We start from the raw sequence: 12,483 nt of genomic DNA, 5'->3' as shown, positions 1-12,483 counted from the left end.
ATCCCTATAACAAAACACAAAATGAAGTTGAAGGATTGTAAGAGGTGCATGAAAGTCAGCCAGCCCCCAGTTTGATGTACTCACCTTCCAGTCTGTCACCAACCAAATAAGACCTGTCTCTTGGTACAAAGAACAGGGGTTTAGTTGACACACATTTGCAAACGCATGTGAAAGCTGCAGAGCCACGTCACGGCACCCTGTTTAAATCTGCAGTCCTACACTCTTAATTTAGTGTCCTCACACTGGAGGCACATGGCCGCTAATGGGTGGATGGGGAACAGGTGAGAGGGAGACAGCCCAACCTCCCCCAACCCATCCCCATGCACGACTGGCTATTGTCTCAAAAAGTTCAAATAATTAGGTTAAAATATAACCATGGTGCAAACTGGAGAAGACCAGCTGAAAAGCATTACACCTCCATCCCCTTGGTGGATGCAGTATATGGATAGGAAGGGATTTTATATATGGGGCATGGCCTGTAAAGCACACTGCCTTTGAAATCCCTTATTTCCTTTGGGACTTTATATGAGACAAGCAGGTCATGCTATTGGTCTCCATCCCTGTATACGGAAAACACTAGGGTCAAATCAAAAAACTGCATCCACCAAAAACGCACGAAAATCGCACGGTGGGACTTTAGATGAGGCACCAAGCTGTAAGCAAGGCGTCTCCATCCCTGGTTGCTTTAAACATATTGGACTAGGTGGGACTTTAGATGAGACCCAAGCTGGTGTTGCCCGGCGTCTCCATCCCTATAACAAAACACAAAATGAAGTTGAAGGATTGTAAGAGGTGCATGAAGGTCAGCCAGCCCCCAGTTTGATGTACTCACCTTCCAGTCTGTCACCAACCAAATAAGACCTGTCTCTTGGTACAAAGAACAGGGGTTTAGTTGACACACATTTGCAAACGCATGTGAAAGCTGCAGAGCCACGTCACGGCACCCTGTTTAAATCTGCAGTCCTACACTCTTAATTTGGTGTCCTCACACTGGAGGCACATGGCCGCTAATGGGTGGATGGGGAACAGGTGAGAGGGAGACAGCCCAACCTCCCCCAACCCATCCCCATGCACGACTGGCTATTGTCTCAAAAAGTTCAAATAATTAGGTTAAAATATAACCATGGTGCAAACTGGAGAAGACCAGCTGAAAAGCATTACACGTCCATCCCCTTGGTGGATGCAGTATATGGATAGGAAGGGATTTTATATATGGGGCATGGCCTGTAAAGCACACTGCCTTTGAAATCCCTTATTTCCTTTGGGACTTTATATGAGACAAGCAGGTCATGCTATTGGTCTCCATCCCTGTTTACGGAAAACACTAGGGTCAAATCAAAAAACTGCATCCACCAAAAACGCACGAAAATCGCACGGTGGGACTTTAGATGAGGCACCAAGCTGTAAGCAAGGCGTCTCCATCCCTGGTTGCTTTAAACATATTGGACTAGGTGGGACTTTAGATGAGACCCAAGCTGGTGTTGCCCGGCGTCTCCATCCCTATAACAAAACACAAAATGAAGTTGAAGGATTGTAAGAGGTGCATGAAAGTCAGCCAGCCCCCAGTTTGATGTACTCACCTTCCAGTCTGTCACCAACCAAATAAGACCTGTCTCTTGGTACAAAGAACAGGGGTTTAGTTGACACACATTTGCAAACGCATGTGAAAGCTGCAGAGCCACGTCACGGCACCCTGTTTAAATCTGCAGTCCTACACTCTTAATTTAGTGTCCTCACACTGGAGGCACATGGCCGCTAATGGGTGGATGGGGAACAGGTGAGAGGGAGACAGCCCAACCTCCCCCAACCCATCCCCATGCACGACTGGCTATTGTCTCAAAAAGTTCAAATAATTAGGTTAAAATATAACAATGGTGCAAACTGGAGAAGACCAGCTGAAAAGCATTACACCTCCATCCCCTTGGTGGATGCAGTATATGGATAGGAAGGGATTTTATATATGGGGCATGGCCTGTAAAGCACACTGCCTTTGAAATCCCTTATTTCCTTTGGGACTTTATATGAGACAAGCAGGTCATGCTATTGGTCTCCATCCCTGTATACGGAAAACACTAGGATCAAATCAAAAAACTGCATCCACCAAAAACGCACGAAAATCGCACGGTGGGACTTTAGATGAGGCACCAAGCTGTAAGCAAGGCGTCTCCATCCCTGGTTGCTTTAAACATATTGGACTAGGTGGGACTTTAGATGAGACCCAAGCTGGTGTTGCCCGGCGTCTCCATCCCTATAACAAAACACAAAATGAAGTTGAAGGATTGTAAGAGGTGCATGAAAGTCAGCCAGCCCCCAGTTTGATGTACTCACCTTCCAGTCTGTCACCAACCAAATAAGACCTGTCTCTTGGTACAAAGAACAGGGGTTTAGTTGACACACATTTGCAAACACATGTGAAAGCTGCAGAGCCACGTCACGGCACCCTGTTTAAATCTGCAGTCCTACACTCTTAATTTAGTGTCCTCACACTGGAGGCACATGGCCGCTAATGGGTGGATGGGGAACAGGTGAGAGGGAGACAGCCCAACCTCCCCCAACCCATCCCCATGCACGACTGGCTATTGTCTCAAAAAGTTCAAATAATTAGGTTAAAATATAACCATGGTGCAAACTGGAGAAGACCAGCTGAAAAGCATTACACCTCCATCCCCTTGGTGGATGCAGTATATGGATAGGAAGGGATTTTATATATGGGGCATGGCCTGTAAAGCACACTGCCTTTGAAATCCCTTATTTCCTTTGGGACTTTATATGAGACAAGCAGGTCATGCTATTGGTCTCCATCCCTGTATACGGAAAACACTAGGGTCAAATCAAAAAACTGCATCCACCAAAAACGCACGAAAATTGCACGGTGGGACTTTAGATGAGGCACCAAGCTGTAAGCAAGGCGTCTCCATCCCTGGTTGCTTTAAACATATTGGACTAGGTGGGACTTTAGATGAGACCCAAGCTGGTGTTGCCCGGCGTCTCCATCCCTATAACAAAACACAAAATGAAGTTGAAGGATTGTAAGAGGTGCATGAAAGTCAGCCAGCCCCCAGTTTGATGTACTCACCTTCCAGTCTGTCACCAACCAAATAAGACCTGTCTCTTGGTACAAAGAACAGGGGTTTAGTTGACACACATTTGCAAACGCATGTGAAAGCTGCAGAGCCACGTCACGGCACCCTGTTTAAATCTGCAGTCCTACACTCTTAATTTTTGAGACAATAGCCAGTCGTGCATGGGGATGGGTTGGGGGAGGTTGGGCTGTCTCCCTCTCACCTGTTCCCCATCCACCCATTAGCGGCCATGTGCCTCCAGTGTGAGGACACTCAATTAAGAGTGTAGGACTGCAGATTTAAACAGGGTGCCGTGACGTGGCTCTGCAGCTTTCACATGCGTTTGCAAATGTGTGTCAACTAAACCCCTGTTCTTTGTACCAAGAGACAGGTCTTATTTGGTTGGTGACAGACTGGAAGGTGAGTACATCAAACTGGGGGCTGACTGACATTTTTATGCACCTCTTACAATCCTTCAACTTCATTTTGTGTTTTGTTATAGGGATGGAGACGCCGGGCAACACCAGCTTGGGTCTCATCTAAAGTCCCACCTAGTCCAATATGTTTAAAGCAACCAGGGATGGAGACGCCTTGCTTACAGCTTGGTGCCTCATCTAAAGTCCCACCGTGCGATTTTCGTGCGTTTTTGGTGGATGCAGTTTTTTGATTTGACCCTAGTGTTTTCCGTATACAGGGATGGAGACCAATAGCATGACCTGCTTGTCTCATATAAAGTCCCAAAGGAAATAAGGGATTTCAAAGGCAGTGTGCTTTACAGGCCATGCCCCATATATAAAATCCCTTCCTATCCATATACTGCATCCACCAAGGGGATGGAGGTGTAATGCTTTTCAGCTGGTCTTCTCCAGTTTGCACCATGGTTATATTTTAACCTAATTATTTGAACTTTTTGAGACAATAGCCAGTCGTGCATGGGGATGGGTTGGGGGAGGTTGGGCTGTCTCCCTCTCACCTGTTCCCCATCCACCCATTAGCGGCCATGTGCCTCCAGTGTGAGGACACCAAATTAAGAGTGTAGGACTGCAGATTTAAACAGGGTGCCGTGACGTGGCTCTGCAGCTTTCACATGCGTTTGCAAATGTGTGTCAACTAAACCCCTGTTCTTTGTACCAAGAGACAGGTCTTATTTGGTTGGTGACAGACTGGAAGGTGAGTACATCAAACTGGGGGCTGGCTGACTTTCATGCACCTCTTACAATCCTTCAACTTCATTTTGTGTTTTGTTATAGGGATGGAGACGCCGGGCAACACCAGCTTGGGTCTCATCTAAAGTCCCACCTAGTCCAATATGTTTAAAGCAACCAGGGATGGAGACGCCTTGCTTACAGCTTGGTGCCTCATCTAAAGTCCCACCGTGCCATTTTCGTGCGTTTTTGGTGGATGCAGTTTTTTGATTTGACCCTAGTGTTTTCCGTATACAGGGATGGAGACCAATAGCATGACCTGCTTGTCTCATATAAAGTCCCAAAGGAAATAAGGGATTTCAAAGGCAGTGTGCTTTACAGGCCATGCCCCATATATAAAATCCCTTCCTATCCATATACTGCATCCACCAAGGGGATGGAGGTGTAATGCTTTTCAGCTGGTCTTCTCCAGTTTGCACCATGGTTATATTTTAACCTAATTATTTGAACTTTTTGAGACAATAGCCAGTCGTGCATGGGGATGGGTTGGGGGAGGTTGGGCTGTCTCCCTCTCACCTGTTCCCCATCCACCCATTAGCGGCCATGTGCCTCCAGTGTGAGGACACTAAATTAAGAGTGTAGGACTGCAGATTTAAACAGGGTGCCGTGACGTGGCTCTGCAGCTTTCACATGCGTTTGCAAATGTGTGTCAACTAAACCCCTGTTCTTTGTACCAAGAGACAGGTCTTATTTGGTTGGTGACAGACTGGAAGGTGAGTACATCAAACTGGGGGCTGGCTGACTTTCATGCACCTCTTACAATCCTTCAACTTCATTTTGTGTTTTGTTATAGGGATGGAGACGCCGGGCAACACCAGCTTGGGTCTCATCTAAAGTCCCACCTAGTCCAATATGTTTAAAGCAACCAGGGATGGAGACGCCTTGCTTACAGCTTGGTGCCTCATCTAAAGTCCCACCGTGCGATTTTCGTGCGTTTTTGGTGGATGCAGTTTTTTGATTTGACCCTAGTGTTTTCCGTATACAGGGATGGAGACCAATAGCATGACCTGCTTGTCTCATATAAAGTCCCAAAGGAAATAAGGGATTTCAAAGGCAGTGTGCTTTACAGGCCATGCCCCATATATAAAATCCCTTCCTATCCATATACTGCATCCACCAAGGGGATGGAGGTGTAATGCTTTTCAGCTGGTCTTCTCCAGTTTGCACCATGGTTATATTTTAACCTAATTATTTGAACTTTTTGAGACAATAGCCAGTCGTGCATGGGGATGGGTTGGGGGAGGTTGGGCTGTCTCCCTCTCACCTGTTCCCCATCCACCCATTAGCGGCCATGTGCCTCCAGTGTGAGGACACTAAATTAAGAGTGTAGGACTGCAGATTTAAACAGGGTGCCGTGACGTGGCTCTGCAGCTTTCACATGCGTTTGCAAATGTGTGTCAACTAAACCCCTTTTCTTTGTACCAAGAGACAGGTCTTATTTGGTTGGTGACAGACTGGAAGGTGAGTACATCAAACTGGGGGCTGGCTGACTTTCATGCACCTCTTACAATCCTTCAACTTCATTTTGTGTTTTGTTATAGGGATGGAGACGCCGGGCAACACCAGCTTGGGTCTCATCTAAAGTCCCACCTAGTCCAATATGTTTAGAACAACAGTATACAACGGGTGTATCTCAAAGTAACATATGCAGACTAGGCCGCAATTAATTTTCTTTCCCTTAAATGGGTTTTTATTGAAAGAGCGGAATAGAACAACAGTATCCAATGGGTGTATCTCACAGTAACATATGCAGACTAGGCCGCAATTTTTTTTCCCCTAAATGGGTGTTTATTGAATAGCGGAATAGAACAACAGTATCCAATGGGTCTATCTCACAGTAACATATGCAGACTAGGCCGCAATTTTTTTTCCCCCTAAATGGGTGTTTATTGAATAGCAGAATAGAACAACAGTATCCAAAGGGTCTATCTCACAGTAACGTATGAATGAAACATTTTTATCTTTCCCTTTAATTGGTGATTTTTGAAGAGCAGATTAGAACACAGCAGTGTCTAAAGGCTTTATCTCACAGTAACATATAAAGGAAAAAATGAAAAAAAATGTTCCCTTTAAATTGGTGATTTTTGAATAGCAGATTAAAACAGCAGTGTCTAAATGCTGTATGTCACAGTAAAATATGATGGATAAAACGTTTTTTTTTTAATCCAGATTAAGCAGACACATATGCACTGAGCTTGCATTACATGGACACTACACGCCACAGGCCGCCCACCTAACAGGTTGGATACTGTTGTTGTTTTATCTATTCCGCTATTGATTAAAAACCATTTGAATGAAAAACTGAAAAATAATGATTTTTCCCTAAAAACTGAAAAATAATTATTTTCCCCTTAAATTGGTGCTTTTTGAATAGCAGATTAGAAAAGCAGTGTCTAAACGCTGTATGTCACCGTAAAATATGAAGGAAAAAAGTTTTTTTTTTTTTTTTAATGCAGATTAAGCAGACACATATGCACTCAGCTTGCATGAAATGGCCGCTACACACCGCATCCCTAACAGGTTGGATAGTGTTGTTGTTCTATTCCGCCATTGAATAAAAAAAAAACCCATTTGAATGAAAAACTGAAAAATTATTTTTTTTCCCTAAATACTGAAAAATAATTATTTTCCCCTACATTGGTGCTTTTTGAAGAGCAGGTTAGAAAAGCAGTGTCTGTCTAAACACTGTATGTCAAAGTAAAATATGAAGGAAAAACATTTTTTTTCTTTTTTAAATGCAGATTAAGCAGACACATATGCACTGAGCTTGCATTAAATGTGCAGCACCGCACGCCGCCCACCTAACAGACTGATAAAAGTTTTTTTTTCCTTTCTCCTCCTCACTGGGCTCAGGTTAGGGCATAAAGATCATGCACTGCACCCCTACACAATAGAATCAATGTAGATCGCTGTCTGATTAAAGAAGATTCTTCCTATGCTTTTCCTCAAAGCAATCTTCAGCCTGACCCTACAATAATCTCCCTATCTCTCCCTCAGCAGCATCAGGAACCTCTCCCTAGTATAGTTTGAGCAGAGTGACGCGCGGCGCTATGTGACTCCAGCTTATATAGACTCTGGGTCACAGGCTGCACTGGCCAATCACAGCCATGCCATTAGTAGGCATGGCTGTGATGGCTTCTAAGGGCACACTAGTTAAACGCTTGCTGATAAACTGCCTTGCACCAGTTGAAACCGCGCCATTAAAACCGCGCCAAAACATCAAATAACATTACCGAACAACGGACAGTACCCGAACATACAGTGAAATGTTCGGGTCCGGGTACCGAATAATACAGTCCATGTTCGCTCAACCCTACATATAACACGTTTGACCCTGGGATAGATCTCCAAATGGGATGGTCCTTCATCTGCTATATTTCCATTTGAACTGCATTATCTTGCCCATGTTGTTTGCTTGCTGGATAAGCCTAATATTCTGAATGGTGCTTATATCTACACTTCTTGGTAGGAACAATCCAGCTTTCCTTTTGCGGGACTTAGTGGACTGCATTTATCAGTGTTCCACAAATACATCAGCTGTTCCCCTCTGGGATGGATCACTTACTCGGATGATCTGCATTGATTTCTACATTTACAATTTTTGGACTGCCTTTCCCATCCCACTTTATTACCCAAGATGTTTATTGGATTTCATCACCCCCACAATGTTCTAACGCTAATTTGACATATACCTATCCTTGCATTCACCTGACTTTGCTGACTGGATCGGCTGCTGGTTATGTGAATTCACCTGTGAGTTTTCTTTCAGATAATGGTGACGCCACCTAGTGGCCAAATTTAAAATAGATCCATACTGCATTTTTTCACTGATATACATTACTTAGGAATTTAGAAGAAAAAAATATTAAACAATTGATAGATAAAAAGTGAAACAATCCTTGTGACAGGGAGGGGTCTGTATTGTAAATCCAGTAAGCGCATTGGGTTATCAAAATATTGCAATGGGGAGGAGCAAAATGTTTGATTTAAATATATTGACAGATTTTTCTAGCGTCTTTGAGAGATTCAAAAGACAGAAAGCCCATAGGGCATAATGGATCTTAGATTGAGAATAGATTAGAGTTGGGTCCATCTGGTGAAACTGCTAGGAGAATGCCAACCCAGAATGAAACCTGGGTTCCCCAGAAAAGCAACTTTTTCAACACAATTTATGATATTATTTTGCAGTGCTGAGTGCAGTATCAAATCAAATAGTCCATAAACATGAAAAAAGTCCATAAATTTTAGGGGAGTCTTGCTGCAATGTAAATCCAATGTGGCGTGCTCCCCTCCTCTGTGCCCCCACCCACCAGCTGTATGTATAAAAAAAAGCTTTGATTATTTATGCTCCTTCCTCCACTCCCTCCACGTATTGGTGTTTGGCTGTTAGTGATATCCAAATCAGTCATATGACTGTATATTCACTCCCTATCACCACCTACTCGCCTCCATTTCCATCTCCAAATGTGAACCAGCATAGGTATCACCTATGCTATGGAGAGCATTCATAGTGTAAAACGGTTGACTTTTATTAAAGAATAAAAATTGCACTTACATAAAAAATCATCAATAAAAAGCAAAAGTGAATCCACAAGCCGTCTCAGTGTGTTCTCATGTGGCAGATACTAGTTACTGACCGGCCATGCTTGACATGTTTCGCCCCTCCCACTGGGGGTCTTCAGAAGCTAGCTTGGGAGGCACATAGGAGGGGGCACACCACTTTGGATTCACTTTGCAGCAAGACTCATCTAAAGTTTATGGACTTTTTTTCATGTTTATGGTCTATTTGATTTGACAGTGCACTCAGCACTTTTATTACTAGCACTTTTTAACATTGCTATCACTTTATCTTTAGGACTTTACCAAATGTTTATTTTGTAACACAATTGATAAATCTTTTTTATTTGAAAGCACTTTATTAAGGCAGCGCTGTAGTCCCTACACATGATTAGATTAGGTTATTTAACTGTCAACACAGCAGCAGCCTGACCAATTCATTACTCACCCAAAAGGATTCACAGACCTTGCATGGGTCCACACCCATTAACTTTCTTATACTGTCTACCTAGAAAATATAATTGTATTCCATATTCCTTGCTGAAATAAGCCTACTGACTGTATCCAATCATGTCTCCTATTAAGAAGGATGAGATTAAATTCTGCAAATATGTGCAATTTTTAAAACCTGTATCTTAAAAATTAGTTTTAGGCAATATTCCATTCCTAGCTGAAATAAGCCTAATCTCTACCTCAAAATGATACTCCCATTAAAGTGGTTCTAAAGCCTAAAGGTTATTTTTTTACCTTCATGACATATATTCATGAAGGTAAAAAAAAATTTCTGTGTAGCAGCCCCCCCCAATACTTACCTGAGCCCCATTGTGATCCAGCAATGTGCATAAGAACCTTGGCTCTCTGAGGACTCTCATTCCTCATTGGCTCCCACTGCTGTCAATCACAGAAAGTGAGCCAGTGAGGAGAGAGGGGATAAGGCTAAGCCATGGCTTTATGTCTGAATAGACACACAGAGCAGTGGCTTGGGAGCGAGCCTGTTTTGGTGCCCTCACAGCAAGCTGCTTGCTCTGGAGGCACTTCGCAGGAGGGAGGATCACTGGCAAGGGACCCAAAGAGAGGAGGATCCTGGCTGCTCTGTGCAAAATCACTGCACAGACCAGGAAATTATACCATCATTGTTATTTATAAAAACAAAAAAAACAAGCCTTTAATGTCACTTTAAAAATAAAATTATTTGCTGCAAACGTGTACAATATTTATATTATGTTTATGCAATGATTAAAAAAAGTGTTGAAATAATCTCCTACAAATGAAAACAACATTTGTGAAGACCCCACACATGTATAAATGGAAGAGAGACCTGAACTTAACGTTTACAATTGATCAATGGAGTAAGGCCATCCGCAACAACTTAAAGTACATCAGGTGCACAAATTATTGGGAGTCAGCCCAAAAATTCCACCAGAGGTGGTACCTTACACCACATCTGATAGGCACAATTTTCTAAAAACAATTCCGCCCAATGCTGGAGATGCGGTGCCCAAGTGGGAACGCTCCTTCACATGACATGGTCGTGCCTACACATCAGAGGGTTTTGGAATGCTGTCTTTAGATTGATAGCAAGGGTTACGGGTATGCTACTCAAAAAAAACCCTGCTCTTGCTGTTCTGAGCTTAGGAAGTGAGGCGATTCACTGCTCAATTAGACCTATCACCATGCAAATTTTGTTCGCAGCCAGAGCTGTCTTGATGAGAAAATGGAAATCTGTTGAGGTTCCTGATATTAACGAAGTTACTAGATTGATTAAAGAAGTTCACGCATATGAATATATCATGGCCCTCAAAGAGGGTACGGTAAATAAGTTATGCCGCCTTTAGAAACCCTGGCAGGAATACATACATGATGAATGAAATTAGCTGTCTTTTAGACTTGTCCAATAGGGTGCATGTTGCTCTAATTCTATTGTCTTGTTGTTTTTCTTTTCTTTCCCTTTGCTTGTGATTAATGGTTCTGTAATACAGTTTGATGTGTCTCGTTTACTATGCTTGATCACTTCAGTTTCTGTCTCTAACAAACTCCAACCGCAATTATTAATATAACATTGTGGATTCTGGTGCTAATGTCGGCTGTCACCCCCCTGGGGCACAGTTTGTTCCCTTTGGGGTGCACTAGGTGGGGTGACGGTACCTTTTTATTTTCTATGTACTTGATATCATTATCCACATATAAAGTTAATGTAATGGTATGTTGTTGACCAGTTTTCTTTTATGTCCTCCCTTGCATTCTGACCTTACTTGAAATGCTGTGTCGAAATCGCTTGAATGTTCATGTTTGTATTGTTTCTTAAAATTCAATAAAAATCATTGAAACTAAAAAAAAAAGTGTTGAAAGGTGTACTTGAAATCACCTACATTTTCCTGTTTTAAAATTCAAATAAAAATAGAATAAAAGGGTATATAAGCTATGCTAAAATTATTTTTCTTTTTTCTTTTTGAGAATGCAATCTGCTTGATGTATGACTAACATATAGCAGCCACATCTGTGGTACAAATCTCTATCTAACCTTTTCTTATCTTCTCAAAACAAGACTTTCATATTTTTCATCCAGATACAATGTGCTTGCTCTCTACGTCAGAAATTGTGGCCTATACAATAAATTCTTCAGAGGTATGATACAAATGTGTGCAATTTGTTTCTTTTAAATTTGAACCAAATAAATTCAAATTTTTCATTCTGGATCCAATATGCCATATCATTCCATAGGTAATTACGGCCTGCAATCTAGAAATACTTAATAGATATGATGTTAACTGATACTTTATCCCCCCTCAATCTATGAATCAAAACACAATTGTTTTACTTCTAGATGCAATATGCCTACTCTGTAACATTTTTCTATCTTTGTTCTTCAACAAAATTCCTATCTTTTTAATTCCAGATGCAATGTGCTTTCTCTCTCCCTCGCTCATAAATATATAACTATACAAGAAAGGCTAGAAAGGTGTACTGCAAATCTTTGCAATTTATTTATTTTAAATTTGAAAAAATATACATTTTTTTCCAGGTGCAATATGCCTGCCCAAACTAAGAAATCATGACCTGTCAGAAAGAACTTAATAACCAAAATGCTGAACTGTAAAATCTGTCCCTCTGTTTCTTGGAGCACCAAGTTGTTATTTCTAGATGCAATGATTCAAATTTCAGCATGTTTATACTGGCTTAAGATTTGTGGTGCAAGTCTGTAAGATTATTCCATCTTCAGATTCCTAATAAAATGAATTATTTTTTTGATTCCAGTTACAATGTGCTTGCTCTCTTCCTCAGAATTTAAACCCTATCCAAGGAAGCCTTAAAAGGCATTAGTCAAATCTGCAAAATGTTTTAGTCTTCAATCTTATAAATTAGATAATCTTTTTTTTTTTTTTAACAGGACATCTGCCTGTTTTCTCTCTTAAAAAAAGCTGCTGCAAATTTCATAACTTTTTAGCATAAATAGAGTACATACTGTCCAAGGAATTGTGGTGGGGGACACAGTGGTTATTTAAATAATCGTCTATTGGCACCTCCCCCAAGAAGAATAAAAATTGTATGTAGGGAGTGAAGGCATGTGCTGGTCTACACACAGAAAGGGTGCAGTCCAAGCATCAGGCCTGGGGGTTTAAATGTGCCACATATACTAACAAAGGAAATTATTTTCACAC

Source organism: Pelophylax lessonae (genome assembly GCF_965119305.1).
Source record: "Pelophylax lessonae genome assembly, chromosome: 2".
Taxonomy (NCBI): domain Eukaryota; kingdom Metazoa; phylum Chordata; class Amphibia; order Anura; family Ranidae; genus Pelophylax; species Pelophylax lessonae.
This window is presented reverse-complemented; position numbering follows the sequence as displayed.